Genomic DNA, 13,588 nt, shown 5'->3' with positions numbered 1-13,588 from the left:
TTTTTATGACCATTTTATAGACAAAGAAACTGAAGCCTAAAGAAGAAAAGAGCTTTGCCTGAGGCCACTTAACCAGCCAGTGGCAGAACCAAGATTCTGACCTAGGTAACGGCTTATACTGTTATGTGTTGTGGGATCCAAACTCCAAGGACAGCGCAGAAAGAGTGCTATGAACATGCAGAGGGGAGCCTCACACTACTGCTTAGGAGTCAGGAGAGGATTTGTGCAGAGGGAGTCCCTAGGTTGAGTTCGAAGCCCAGGCAGGATCAGGACATGTGAGCTGGAAGAGAATGAGACTTTCAGACAGAGGGAATAAGCAAACTTCAGGAAGAGAAAGGAATGTCACTGACAGAGGAAAGTGTTCGGGCAAGAACTGCGGCAGGATTTTAAATTCAGAGCATTCCAGACATCCAGCATTAATAATCATTTTGGGCACCAGGTGTGGAAAGGTTATATTTGAAATATTAAATTATGAAGCCCAGCATTAACAGAATGTCTTCTGCATTTTAGTGTGGCTTCTGAACTGATTCACTGCTGGACTATATACACAGTTGGAAGATGTTAGTCTGGAAATGGTAGAGAAATATTTTGCTGGTTTTTTTTTTTTAGTTTATTCTCTCACTAAGAATTTTATGCAGTTATTATTTTTTTCTTAAAACCACTTAGAAGGTACCACCCTTCTCTTTCTGCTTTTGTCTTAGTGCATAGCAACGGTCAAAAGCAGGAATTCTTAGGTGAGCATCCACAAATGCTGTATGTGCCCAGCATTTCAATTCTGCCATGTTCCCCCAAGGTAAGATGCTGCCCTGCTCCCAAGGAACTTAGCAAGCTAATTGGACACTAAAACTCTGTGGCATGAATTCTAAGGGCCATTAACGACGAGAAAGAAAAAAAATCAGCGCAGAACTGGAGGAACCAGGAAGACCTCCAGGGAGAAGCCAGTACCAAAGTGAGAGGAAAGCACTTGAGTTCCATACTGGCATCCAGTATTGTTAAAACCATCTTCAGTATCAACTAGAATATTCGCTCATCCTATAGAGGAAAATAAGAAAGGACCTTTCGCCTAAAAAATTTCTTGGTGCTTTCTCAATCTGAAATAGCGAGTGTTTCACTTCTTGGATTAATTCTGCTTGAAGTGCTCACTTAAAAAGGACTATGCGTCTCCGCCAGCCTTCGAGGAAAGGAGTGCTGAAATCGATTAGTGATGCCTGTCACAGATATGGGGACAGTGAGAGAGAACATCCTATATACATGACTTCTCTCTTCCTCACTTTCCCCTACAAATTATAATGAAATTTCTATTTCTGTGTACCAAAATAGATGAAATCTTTAACTAACTGGACTCCATGCCTTACTTTTTACTTTTAGGACAGAGGCACATAAAAAAAATTAAACACATTCTTAAAGAAAATACCCCCATACATTTCTGTTTAGTTAGTTAAATTTTAAACTTATACCTGCTCTCTACTTAGAGGATTGTATTCCTTTATATTCAGAAAGATGATCTTGAAGTATAGAAAAATCCTGAATTATTAAGTATAAACTATAAAAATTCTAAGCTGTGTTTTGTTGAAAATATATGTTCTTGAGTGGATTACTTATCTTGACTCTTAGTTTGTTGGGGATAGTAACCCAGACCCAATGTCTAATCCAGTGTTGCCTGCACCTGCTCACCCTCAGCCATGCGTGAGTGCCTCTCCATCTATGTTGGCTAGACTGGTATCCAGATGGGCAGTGCCTGCTGGGAGCTCTACTGCCTGGATCATGGCATCCAGCTTGCTGATCAGATGCCAAGTGACAAGACCACTGGGGAAGGAGGTGACTTCTTCAACACCTCCAGTGAGACAGGTGCTGGCAAGCATGTATTTGTAGACCTGGAATCCAGGGTCACTGATGAAGTTCACATTGGTACCTGAACAGCTCATCATATATAAGGAAGATGCTGCCAATAACTATAATTTCCCCTGCAAATTATAATAAAATTTCCATTTCTATGTACCAAAATAGATGAAATTTTGGTATACTACACCATTGAAAAAAAGGTCTTTGACCAAATTTGGAAACTGGCTGACCAGTGCACAGGTCATCAGGGCTACTTGGTGGGGGAACTAGTTCTGGATTCACCTTCCTGCTGATGGGATGGCTCTCTGTCGATGATGGCAAGAAGTCCAAGCTGGAGTTCTCCATCTACCCAGAACCCCAGGTTTTCACAGGGATGGTTGATCCTAACAACTCTATCCTTATCACCCACAACACTCCCGGACACTCTGATTGTGCCTTCATGGTTGACAATGAGAGAGGCCATGTATGATATTGAGTGCCCAACCCACACTAACCTAGACTGCCTTATTAACCGGATTGTGTCCTCCATCACTGCTTCCCTCAGGTTAGATAGAGCCCTGAATGCTGATCTGACTGAATTCCAGACCAACCTGGTGCCCTATCCCCACAACCACTTCCCTGTGGCCATGTGTGCCCCTGTCATCTTTCCTGAGAAAGCCTACCATGAACAGCTTACTGTAGCAGAAATCACCAATGCGTGCTTGGAACCAGCCAACCAGATGTTGAAATGTGCCCCTTGCCATGGTAAACACATGGCTTGCTGCCTGTTGCACCATGATGATGTGGTTTCTAAAGATGTCAATGCTGCCGTTGCTACCATCCTGATCAAGTGCAGCATCCAGTTTATGGGCTGCTGCTCCAGTGGCTTCCAAGTTGGCATTAATTGCCAGCCTCCCGCTGTGGTAGCTGGTGGAGACCTAGACAAAGTACAGCGAGCCGTGTGCATGCTGAGCAACACCACAGCTATCGATGAGGCCTGGGCTCGCCTGGACCACAAGTTTGACTTGATGTATGTATGCCAAGCATGCTTCTGTTCACTGGTACATGGGTGAGGACATGAGGAAGGAGAGTTTTCTGAGGCCAGTGGGCACACGGCTGCCCTTGAGAAGAATTATGAGGAGTTTGGTGTAAATTCTTTTGAAAGAGAGGATGAAAAAGAAGGAGAGGAATACCAATTAACATTCTTTCAGCCCTGTAACATGGCATACATGTTAAAAAGCTTTCTGGTTAGATTTTCTTCTATTTTACCTGTGATCTGTCTGTCTGTCTTTTTCATATATGCCTACAAGATTTCCCCCTCATGTTTAAAAGTAAAGGCACTGAGAAAGAAAAGAAAATGTATGTTCTTGGTTGGAAATCTATTTGCATTAAGATGGAAACACTCATTTGAGGAGGCAGGTCCTTACCAGAGTGGTATTGGTGATTCTATAGTGTCCAATTCTAATTAACTTTAGATAGCAACTCTAGATTTTGGAGGATAGACATCAGGAAGAAAAATGGGTCACAGAGAGAAATGTGTTTTTTTCTTCTTGATTAGACAACAAAAGCAAGAGGAATAGAGATGGAGGTTATTAGGGCTTGCATATTGTGACAGTCTTTGTGAGGCCATTTGTGACACAGTCTGTGAGGCTGTTACAGAGTTCCCGAACAATCAAACAATGCAGGAGAGTTTGGAGAGATTCACTTTATTCACCGTGGTGGGCTTAGAGAAAATGAATTCAAATTCTAAGCAAAGGTACAAGCAGAGCTTCCCTTTTTATTAAGGAGCCAGCTCTCTGTGCAATTAGTGGTTATCTCACTGCTGTCTTCGAAAACAAACACAGCTAAATTTATGGGCATACCTAGTCTTGACCTGCAAGGTCAGACAGCTAATTTTATGATCCTCATTTTACAAGAGGCTAGAAAGCAAACATTTTTTTTTCTTTTTAGAATAAGAGGCCATTTAAGAAAAACAGCAGAAAATTCCAAACAGCAGGTTTTTTTTTGTTGTTTGTTTGTTTGTTTTGGTTTTTTTTTTTACAAAACAGGGGTTTTCCTTCTCAAGGCCATTTGTGACACAGTCTTTACAACATAGTGAATGGGACTCCTAACATTGTGTTGTGCAGTCTAAGCCAATTTCAAGTTCAAATGCCAATTTCAATACAGCTCAATATTTATTAATATTTCCCAAATGTATTAGGATTCTCCAGAGAAACCTAATCATACACACACACGTTACATATATTATATGTATTATATATAATATATATTACATATGTAAATTTTATATATATTATGTATGTGAATTTACAGATATACTTTATATATGTGATATGTATGCTACTGGACAGTCCCCTGAGTCGGCTCTTGTCAATCTTATGAGAAAAAACAAGTGACAGACAGCAGGGGTTGAAGCAAAAGCAAGTGAATTCATTAAGAATAGACTTTGCATAAAGCACAAGCAGGCAAGTCAGCTGGTCTGAGCATCCCATCTAGTGGGGATTTAAGGGTCTTATACTTTCCCCCCTTACAGATTTCCAAGCTCCCCTGCCAAATATCTTGGGTAGCTGACAAGGTTTCAAAGTCCCCTTCTACATTGTTGTGACTTACATTGGAATGCTTGTACATACATTTGGTCATCTTGTTTGGCAAGTCTTAAGACTTTTGTTTAGTCTTAAGACCCTTCCCTGCCCTAGCAGTACCTTTCCTGCCTAATATTCCCCAAGTGATACCATTCAAATGCTTTTGGGGTTTTGTTGTTTGTTTCCCAGTCTTTATTTTTCCTGGCACAGATGACATTCACTGGGTCTTTGTTCTCTATTTTTCCCAGGCCAGGGTGATTTAAGCTATGTAATCTCTGGTTAGGAAGGAGAGGTATAAACCATTTGTTCTCAAGTGTCCTTGGGTGGAAAAGATAAGATCTTGTGATTCACAAGCTGGTTGCAAGCTGCTCAAACTGTTTGGCCTTGTTTAATTTTCTTGTCTCAGTTTCTCCATGCCACTTGCCCAGGAATTTTCCTAGCTTCTCACTATCCTTCTACATATATATATTTATATATAGGAACTGACTCACTTGATTATGGAGGCTGAGAAGTCCTATGATCTGCTGTGTACAAGCTGGAGACCCAAGAAAGCCAATGATGTACTTCTGTTCTAAGTCTGAAGGCCTGAGAACCAGGCGCACCTATGGTTCTGGACCAAGGGCAGGAAAAGACTAATGTGGCTCTAGAAATAAGGAGAGAGAAAGAGAGAGAAAGAGAGAGAGAGGAGAGGGAGAGGGAGAGGGAGAGGGAGAGGGAGAGGGAGAGGGAGAGGGAGAGGGAGAGAGAGAGGGAGAGAGGGAGAGGGAGAGAGAGAGAGAGAGAAAGAGAGAGAGAGAGAGAGAGAGAGAGAGAGAGAGAGAGAGAGAGAGAGAGAATTTTTCCTTCTCTCCAGGGTTTTGTTCTATTCAGGCTTTCAGTGGATTGGATGAGGCCCACCCACATTGGAGAGGACAATCTGCTTTACTCAATCTACAGATTCAAATGCTAATTTCATCCCAAAACACCCTCACAGACACACCAGGAATAATGTTTAGCCAAGTTATCACTGGGCATGCCATGATCCAGTCAAATTAATATATAACTTTCACTGTCACACCAAGTGTCTGGCATTATACTTAACACTGGAAATATAGAAATAAATAAGAAAAGGTCCTGTATCTCAGAGTGGGGAAGGGGACTGGCCATTATAATACAGCATAATGTATATTAGTACAGAGAGAACTAATGGTGATATGGGGGTACGAGCAAAGAGTGCCCAGCCTAGCCAGATGGTGGCAGGGGAGTAGATTGGGAGCAGTGAGAAGCATATTTTCCTGGAGAAGATGATGTTTTAAGTAGAGTCTTAAAAGATGGGTGAAAGTTTATGCAGAAAACAAGACTTGGGAAAGTTGTTCCCGGCAGTGAACAGCATGGCTGAAGCCATGGGGGTGTGCATGGTGTGCAGTGGGAACTGTAAGCCATTTGGTATTGCTAAAAAAGGGACGTGTAGGACTTGGTGTGGCTGGCAATTTGACTTGGGAGCCCATGAAGGACTCTGGTGCTATTATAAGGATTCAGGACTTTATCCTGAGGTAACAGAGTCAATGCAGGGTTTCAAATTTTGCCCTTCCTTTTGGCTAAATGACTCTGGTGAACAATGCCAAAGGAATGCAAGAATATGAACAAAACAGAAGGGCCCCTCCCTTCTTTATGCCAAGTGATGGGGAAAGAATAGAAAAAGTTAAGGAAAGAGCCCTGAGGGCTTTGACCTCAAATACCACTGAATGCTAAAACTTGAAGCTACCACTGGAGGTGTAGGTGTGTTTTGGAAGCTTTATGATTCTAATGAGAGATTTGGAAGAGTTGCTTTTTGTTTAGCCTCAGTCACAGATGCCAAGTTAGGTTCTACAGATATTTTTGATCTAAAATTTGGTGAAGACATACCTTAGAGAAACCTGTGCACTTGAGCTTAACATTCATGATCTAGAATATTCATAGGAGCATTGTTCAAGATACCCCCAAAGTGGAAACAGCCTAAATGTGCGTCATTAGTAGACTGGATGAAGCATTGTATATTCATGTAACCCATGATATATTCATGGAATACTATACAACAGTGAAAAGAAACATAGTAACTACATGTATGAATCTAAACATAATACTGAGCAGGGGGAAAAAAAAAAAAGGAGCAAGACACAAAAGAACACATCCAGTATGAATCCTTTATATAAAGTGCAAGAAAAAAGAAAAATTAAATTGTGTCATTGAAGGATGTATCTGTTAATGGAGGGGAGAGGGCCTCGGCTCCTTGGCAGCTTGTTGGGGTGGATTTCTTGTGATACCCTAGGGAAATAAATTTTCTGAGATTTGTACAGGAGAACGAGTCATTTTTATTTGTGTGGAATTTTATTCCTGAGTTTCCCAAAACCCCATTTTCCTTAGTCCAGTCATAGAGGAAGTGTAGCTGGGGCTTCAATAGCACTAAAATCACAGCCAGTGTCCAGCATGTCTTTTCCATGTTGGAGCTGAGCCCAGTCAAAATCAGACTAGCTTAGCTTGTGTTTCCCATAGCAGCTCAATAGTCCATTTCATGTGGGGTCTGCATGGCCGTGGGCCATAGCAGCGAATGCGAGAGAGCCAAGAATCATAAGAGTCATGAAACAAGTGTGCCAAGAGAGCAAACTATTTTGTTTAGGAGATTATGTGTTCTCAAATTTTCATGTGCTTGTCTTGGTCACACCCATTCTGGCCAATAATGTTTGTTCCCAGGTGTGATTGACAGACAAGTACCTTCCCTAGGTCACCCCAACTTTACTGGGCATAGGCCTCTCTCCATTGTTGGATCCCTTCCCCCGGTGTTTTGCAGGGAATAGCCAGCGATGTCCTGGAAAGTGCAAAGTTGCAGCTTCCCCGTGAAGCGGCCCAAATGACACGCTTATCATATCTGGCCTTAACTTTGCTCCTTTCTTATTAATAACTAGCTAATTATAATGGCATCATGCCTATGGGTTGTACATCTACAAAGGAAGGCCAGAAAGACTTACCTCAACATTCTGGGTGGAGAGTTGGTTTATAAAATGGCCCCCTACAGGGAGGGCAAAAATAGACTGAAGAAAAAGGCAGGCTAGTCAAGGGGGGCAGGTTTTAACAGGTAAGGGAACTTACAGACAAGACTCATGTTGGGCAGCTGAAAGATGAGTACATCTCTGCACCACCCACCAGAATCTTAAAAGTTTACATAGAGGCCATTCAGTCAAATGTACAAATGGTCTCAACAAAGCCTTATTGTCGCAAGGCTATGTCTTTGAAATGGTGTAGGCCACGGGAACGTGGGTGAATGGTCCTTCCAAGGACAGGAGAGGATAGTGAGGAGCCCCTGATAGCCTGGCTCCAGGAGTCATGTCCTCTCAATGATCTTCTGCAACAGACTCTCAGGTATTTAAACTATGCCGAGGATCTAGACACCACCTGAAGGTGGCGCCATATATTCTAAAGCTTGGTGCCTAAGAACCTCTCAAAGATTGGTCCTCCAAGTTCGAATTTCCAAGGTGATGACAGATTCAGAGCTATGAGATAAAGACTCATTGTTGTTTGCCCGATGTACTGGGAGAGGGGACAAAATCACCCCTAGTTGAGAAATACTGCTCTAGAACAGCACAATACAAATATATGCAAGCTTCCTCTATCATTTTAAGTTTTCTTAGAGCTACACTAAGAATGTAAAAGGAAACAGGTGAAATAAATTCTAATAACAATTTGCTTGATTCAATAATATGCAAAATGTCATTTCAATAAGTCATCAATACAGAAAGTTGATAGGCTTTACACTCGTTTTTTCAACACTAAGTCTTTGAAATCATGTACTTTACACTCAGAGCACAATTCAATTTGGACGGGCCACTTCGCAAGTTCTTAACAGCTCATGTGGCTTTTGTGGCTGCCATATTGGATGGTATACTTCTAGAACATAAACCTCATGAGGGTAGAAATTTTTGCCTGTTTTTTTTTTTTTTTTTTTTTTTTTTTAACATTGTTATATCTTCAGTGCCTGATACTGTGTATAGTAGCACCTAGTAGACCCTTAATGCACATTTTTTTTTAAATTTTAAAATTTTTATTTTATTGTTTAAGGTATTACAAATGGTACATATCTCTCTCTCTTCTCTCCCCCCGGCTCCCCACTGACCTCCTCCTAGCCTCCCCTAATAGATATTTTTAAATAATTGATTAAATGAGTATCCAAATCTATTTGTAAGGGAGAGCAGGCATTCTTTTTTTTTTTTTCTTGTTCTTTTTTACCAGTTTTATTGAGATGTAATTGACATACAACACTGTAAGTTTAAGGTGTACAGCATAATGAGTTGACATACACATACTGTGAAATAATTATCACAGTATGTTTAATTAAGATCCATCTAGAAGGACATTCTTATTTAGACTGGACACTTTAAAAGCAGTAAGGGCGTGCCAAAGCAAGTTGAATAATCCCATCACTTGAGGGCTTAAATCTTACACAAGACAAAATTCATAAAATCACCACCAAAGACGCGGGTTTGCTGGTAGGTAGATGAAGGGTGTGGGTGGAGCCGATCCACGGGCTCACTGTCTCCCACACTTCCAATGAGATGCTGAGTTGTCCTCTTTTAAGCATCCTCCCCTGTCACACCCCTCCCGGAAATGTAGTTTGGATATCTATATCATTGTTGCAACACTGCTTATTTTTTCCATTGGTTTCTAGAGAGAGTGGAAGGGAGGGAGGAAGGGGAGAGTAACACATTGACATGAGAGAAACACATTTATTGATTGCCTCCTGCACTAACCACTACAGGGACTGGGGAACCTGCAACCGAGGTATGTGCCCTAGATGGAGAATCGAACCTACAACCTTTCTGTCGGCAGGCCAATGATCTAACCATTGAGGTGAACTAGTCACCATGTTATTGCAACCTTATTTTAATGGCTCAGACACTGTGTTAAGGACTACATATTTCTTCTAGCTCTCTGATCTAAAAAACAAAAACAAAACAAAACAAAAAAAACAAATACTGGCTGGCCACAGCTGCATTTGAGATTGAACTTTTAAAACTGGCAAACACCATGATCTCCTGTGTATGTGTAGGCAGTTAAGTGTGCTATTAAAATGAGATGGTGTTTTTTCTCTTTACCTATGACATGCTGATGCAAGCAAACTGGCCACAAAAGACACAGGCAGCACCTTCTCTCAGCAACTTTTCCCACGTCTTCTCCCAACATCTTGCTTTACTTTCCAAAGGAGACTCCAGGCCCTTTAGGGTCTTGGATCAATATTTCCCCCTCCAGCAGTAGGAGCAGTATGACCATGGGCAAGCTAGTTGTATATGATGACACTGGATTTCTTTCCTGGACTTTTCTTCATCCACCCTCCCCAGCACTGATATAAACATGCGCATACAGTGGGACTAGATTTTTTTATTTTAGATCAAGAAAGAGATTTTTCTCTGTTGACAAAATATCAAGACAAAAACCTAGCTGGACTAGCTGAAACACAATACTTTAAAAAAAATATATTGTATTATTTTTTTACATAGAGGGAGAGAGAGGGATAGAGAGTTAGAAACATTGATGAGAGAGAATCATTGATCAGCTGCCTCTTGCACACCCCCTTCTGAGGATGTGCCCAAAACCAAGTACATGCCCTTGATGGGAATTGAACCCAGGACTTTTCAGTTCACAGGCTGACACTCTATCCACTGAGCCAAACAGGTTTTGGCTGAAACACAATACTTTTGCACCAAGAAATCATCTATATTCGAATTGGATTTCCCCTTTTCTACAACACTGCCATCTGGCCTGGGTTCCTGTCAGCACATCTCCGTGGTAGATGTCACACTAACCTGTTATCTCCCCGGAGGATAAGCAGACACATTTTCCTGAAGCTCCTTCTAATAACAACCTTTTTGCTCTCTGTTCTGTGGTGACAGTCCAGGCTTGCATTCTCTGGTTAACACGGTTTACAGAAGAATAACCCCTGGCTGAACCACAGGGACCATGTCCCATCCTACTCTATCATTTTTATATATCCCTAGGCAGGTGAGGCAAGATTTGAACTCTCCAGTGAGGGCATATAGGTGGTTTTGAGTCTTTCTGAGTCATTTTGAGGTAAATGCATCCTGAAGTTTACCACAACGACAAATATGGGCGATCATTCGCATCATTTGAAAGACTTTTAAAGCACGCAGATTCTGGTTTCAGTGAACAGTCCTCTGGCAATTGTGGCAACAGGATCCTTATTTTTTTGGGGGAGACCCATTTACATGGTTTAGGTGGAGTCCACATTGATATAGCTGCCACAGGGATGGACACATGACTCAGTCTCACCTATCAGAGCACTATATCCTTCTGGTTATTGATTGGTTAAAAGGTGGGCATGTGACCCAAGCTAGACCAATCAGATATCTCTCAGAGACTTTTGCTAAAACCACCAGGAAAGCAATGTGTTCCTATCTTTGTTGAGGATCACTTGCATAAAGACAAGGTGAGACTAGAGCTGTTGGTGGCTAACACTTTATCACATAGGAAACTCATGAATGAAGCTAGATGAGAAGGAATTGGAAGGAAGAGAAAATCTTGAAGGCAGCATTTGAGACCCTGAATCTAGCCAGGTCTAAACCTAACTTTGGACCTTTTAATTTTATGAGTCAATAAATACACCCACTCCGCCCTCCCCTTTCTTTAGCTTATGTTAGTTTCACTTATTTTCAAACAAAAATCATACTTATTATCACATTCCTATTTAAAGGATGTCTGTAGTTGGAAATAACTAACTGATCAGTGAAAGTGATTTCTAAACTTCAGAATGCATGTTTTACAAAATACTGATTTCTTTCTTTCCCATAGATTCTCATTCAGAAGGATGGAGCCAAGGAATCCGTTTGTAAGCACTCCAGGTCTTTCTGATGTGGGACCACCAAATTGCAATATTCTTATAGGCCACATATCAGAATGAAGAAAGGTAATTGACTGGGTGCCTCCCATGAGCCAGACCCCTCAAGTAGGTTCTGTACTTAACTCATTGAATCCTTAGAACAACCTGGTGAAGTTAATCAAGAAAGAAATAAGATCTGTCTTCTTAGATTTGCACAAATGATTTTGGATCGAAGTAGAATAGCAACCCCATTCATTTAACAAGAACAGATAAATGCAAGAAATGAAATAATACACAAAGTTTTCATTGATGTTCCAGATGTTAACAGTTCCAAGGATATATGAAATTAGAAGTTAATAAGGTTCTTAAATGAAATCTATTAATCTTATATATTTGTTTTTTCTAGTTATTTAGCCAACCTCTTCCTGATGGACATTTAGGTTGTTTCCAACTTTTCACTACCACAATGTTTCAACAAACTTCTTTTCATCTCTAGTCTTACATCCAAGGATACCAGTATCTTTTTATACACGTGTGGGCAAGAGAATATGATGCTTCTTCCAACAAACAGTCATCAGCAAGTACAGAGTCTGAGTGGCACATACTAGAGGTAAAGCTATGAGAAACTGTCGTTCCATCAGCCATGCTTAGAATTCTCCTGCTTTGTGAAAACTCACAACTGGACTTTCCCACAGCTGGTCTTACATCAGTGGTATCTGCACCTTTTGTTTCTGGTTTTGAATTTGAACTTATACATATGAGGCCAAGTTCTTCCAAAGGAGACCTTGAGATGAGAATTCATAGGCAGTTGGTTTGTGAAGGAAGCACTTGCAGGAGAAACCCACTTGGGAAGCATAAGAAGACAAGCACATTTAGTGTGATTTCAGGCAAAGTTCCACAGAGGGGGCTCCAGCCTGATCCCGCAGAGGACTCTGGAGTTTAAGGTATACCTCGGAGTTTGTTCTGACCCGAGGCAAGGGAGCTGGCATTTCATACTCCTGCACCCAGAAGCCATGGACTAAAGGCTCTTCTGAGGCATATAACTTTTGAGCACAACTGGTTCAGAACATCCAAGCAAATTTGCTCCAATAGCCTGAGACATCTCTCTTCCTCTACAGAATTACTTGAGCATGGCAACAGAAGCGAAGCAAGCAAGGGACACAAGAGATTATCAAAGGGATCCAAGGGGACTTGGTTAGAGCCTAATAGTGTTTGGGCCAATAACACTGATTTTGTTGCTGACTTGAAAATCTAGTCATTTTTATTCATTATATTAATTCACCAATCGACCACTAGTGGATGACAGAGTTTGGTCTTATAACACAGCCCTGATCTAATCTTAGACTAAAGGATTAAGAAGTATCCTGCAGGTTGCCATCTTTTAGACATGCCCAGATTTTAATATTTTTATTACCCCAAACGTGCATAAAAAGGCCTAGCCTTTTTTTTTTTCATTAACATTGTTTCATTCATTAAAATGGACAATCCTAGTTGAAAAATACACATATTGTCCATGGGAATCAATAAAGCAATCTTTGATTAAAGAAAATCATGGATTTATTAAAATTATAAATTATCACAAGAAATCAAATTAGAAATTAAAAAAAACACACACACACAAAACAAAACAGAAAAATCTCTCTCTTAAGTAGCACAGCCCAGAGATAACCATATTTTAGTGGTTTATCCTATTTATTTTTCTAGTTATTTAGCCACCCTCTTCCTGATGGACATTTAGGTTGTTTCCAACTTTTCACTAATACAATGTTTCAACAAACTTCTTTTCGTCTATAGTCTTACATATAAGGTTACCAATATCTTGTGCACAAAGATAGACGCCTTGAAGGAGTATTATTGATACCAAGACTCATGTATTAAACATTTTAAAAGATGGAGTCAAATGTTAACTCCCTATCCCATCTTACAAATGGTACTAATGTATATGTTCTCCAACAAGGATTTAAGTGCTAACTTCTTCGGGTATTTTAATCTTAAACGAAAACAACAACAACCACCCATTATATATCATTACATTTACTGAATTTCATCTTGTGCATAAAACATAGTACTTACGCACCAAACCTCATCACTGTCAGTATAATCTGTTCCAGAATATGATTTTGCCCAAACTAAGGCTCGAATCATTTTCCTCCCAGATTTTTAAAGTGCAAAATTCATTGGCTTTTTATACATTCACAGTGTTGTGCAACCATCACCACTCTTTAGTTCAAGAACATTTTCATTATCTCAAAAAGATAATCATTTTAATGACCATTGTATGGTACTGAGTAAATGCCTATTGGATGTTTTGGGAAGGGAAGAACGGCATATTTTGAGTAGA

At 40.5% G+C, this 13,588-nt stretch overlaps 1 pseudogene across 1 annotated transcript; it reads left to right on the top strand.

The window, feature by feature from the left end:
- Positions 1 to 1,682: 1,682 nt before the first annotated feature.
- On the top strand, positions 1,683 to 4,426 carry LOC311621744 (tubulin alpha-1B chain-like; annotated as a pseudogene). The gene is made up of 3 exons: positions 1,683 to 1,966; positions 2,008 to 3,068; positions 4,355 to 4,426. The product of its transcript is annotated as a tubulin alpha-1B chain-like (transcript).
- The last annotated feature ends 9,162 nt before the right edge of the window (positions 4,427 to 13,588 follow it).

Source organism: Pipistrellus hanaki, assembly GCF_964339955.1.
Source record: "Pipistrellus hanaki genome assembly, chromosome: 4".
NCBI classification, from domain to species: Eukaryota; Metazoa; Chordata; class Mammalia; order Chiroptera; family Vespertilionidae; genus Pipistrellus; species Pipistrellus hanaki.
The sequence above is the reverse complement of the archived record's forward strand: the minus strand, read 5'-3'. Positions and strand labels throughout refer to the sequence as shown.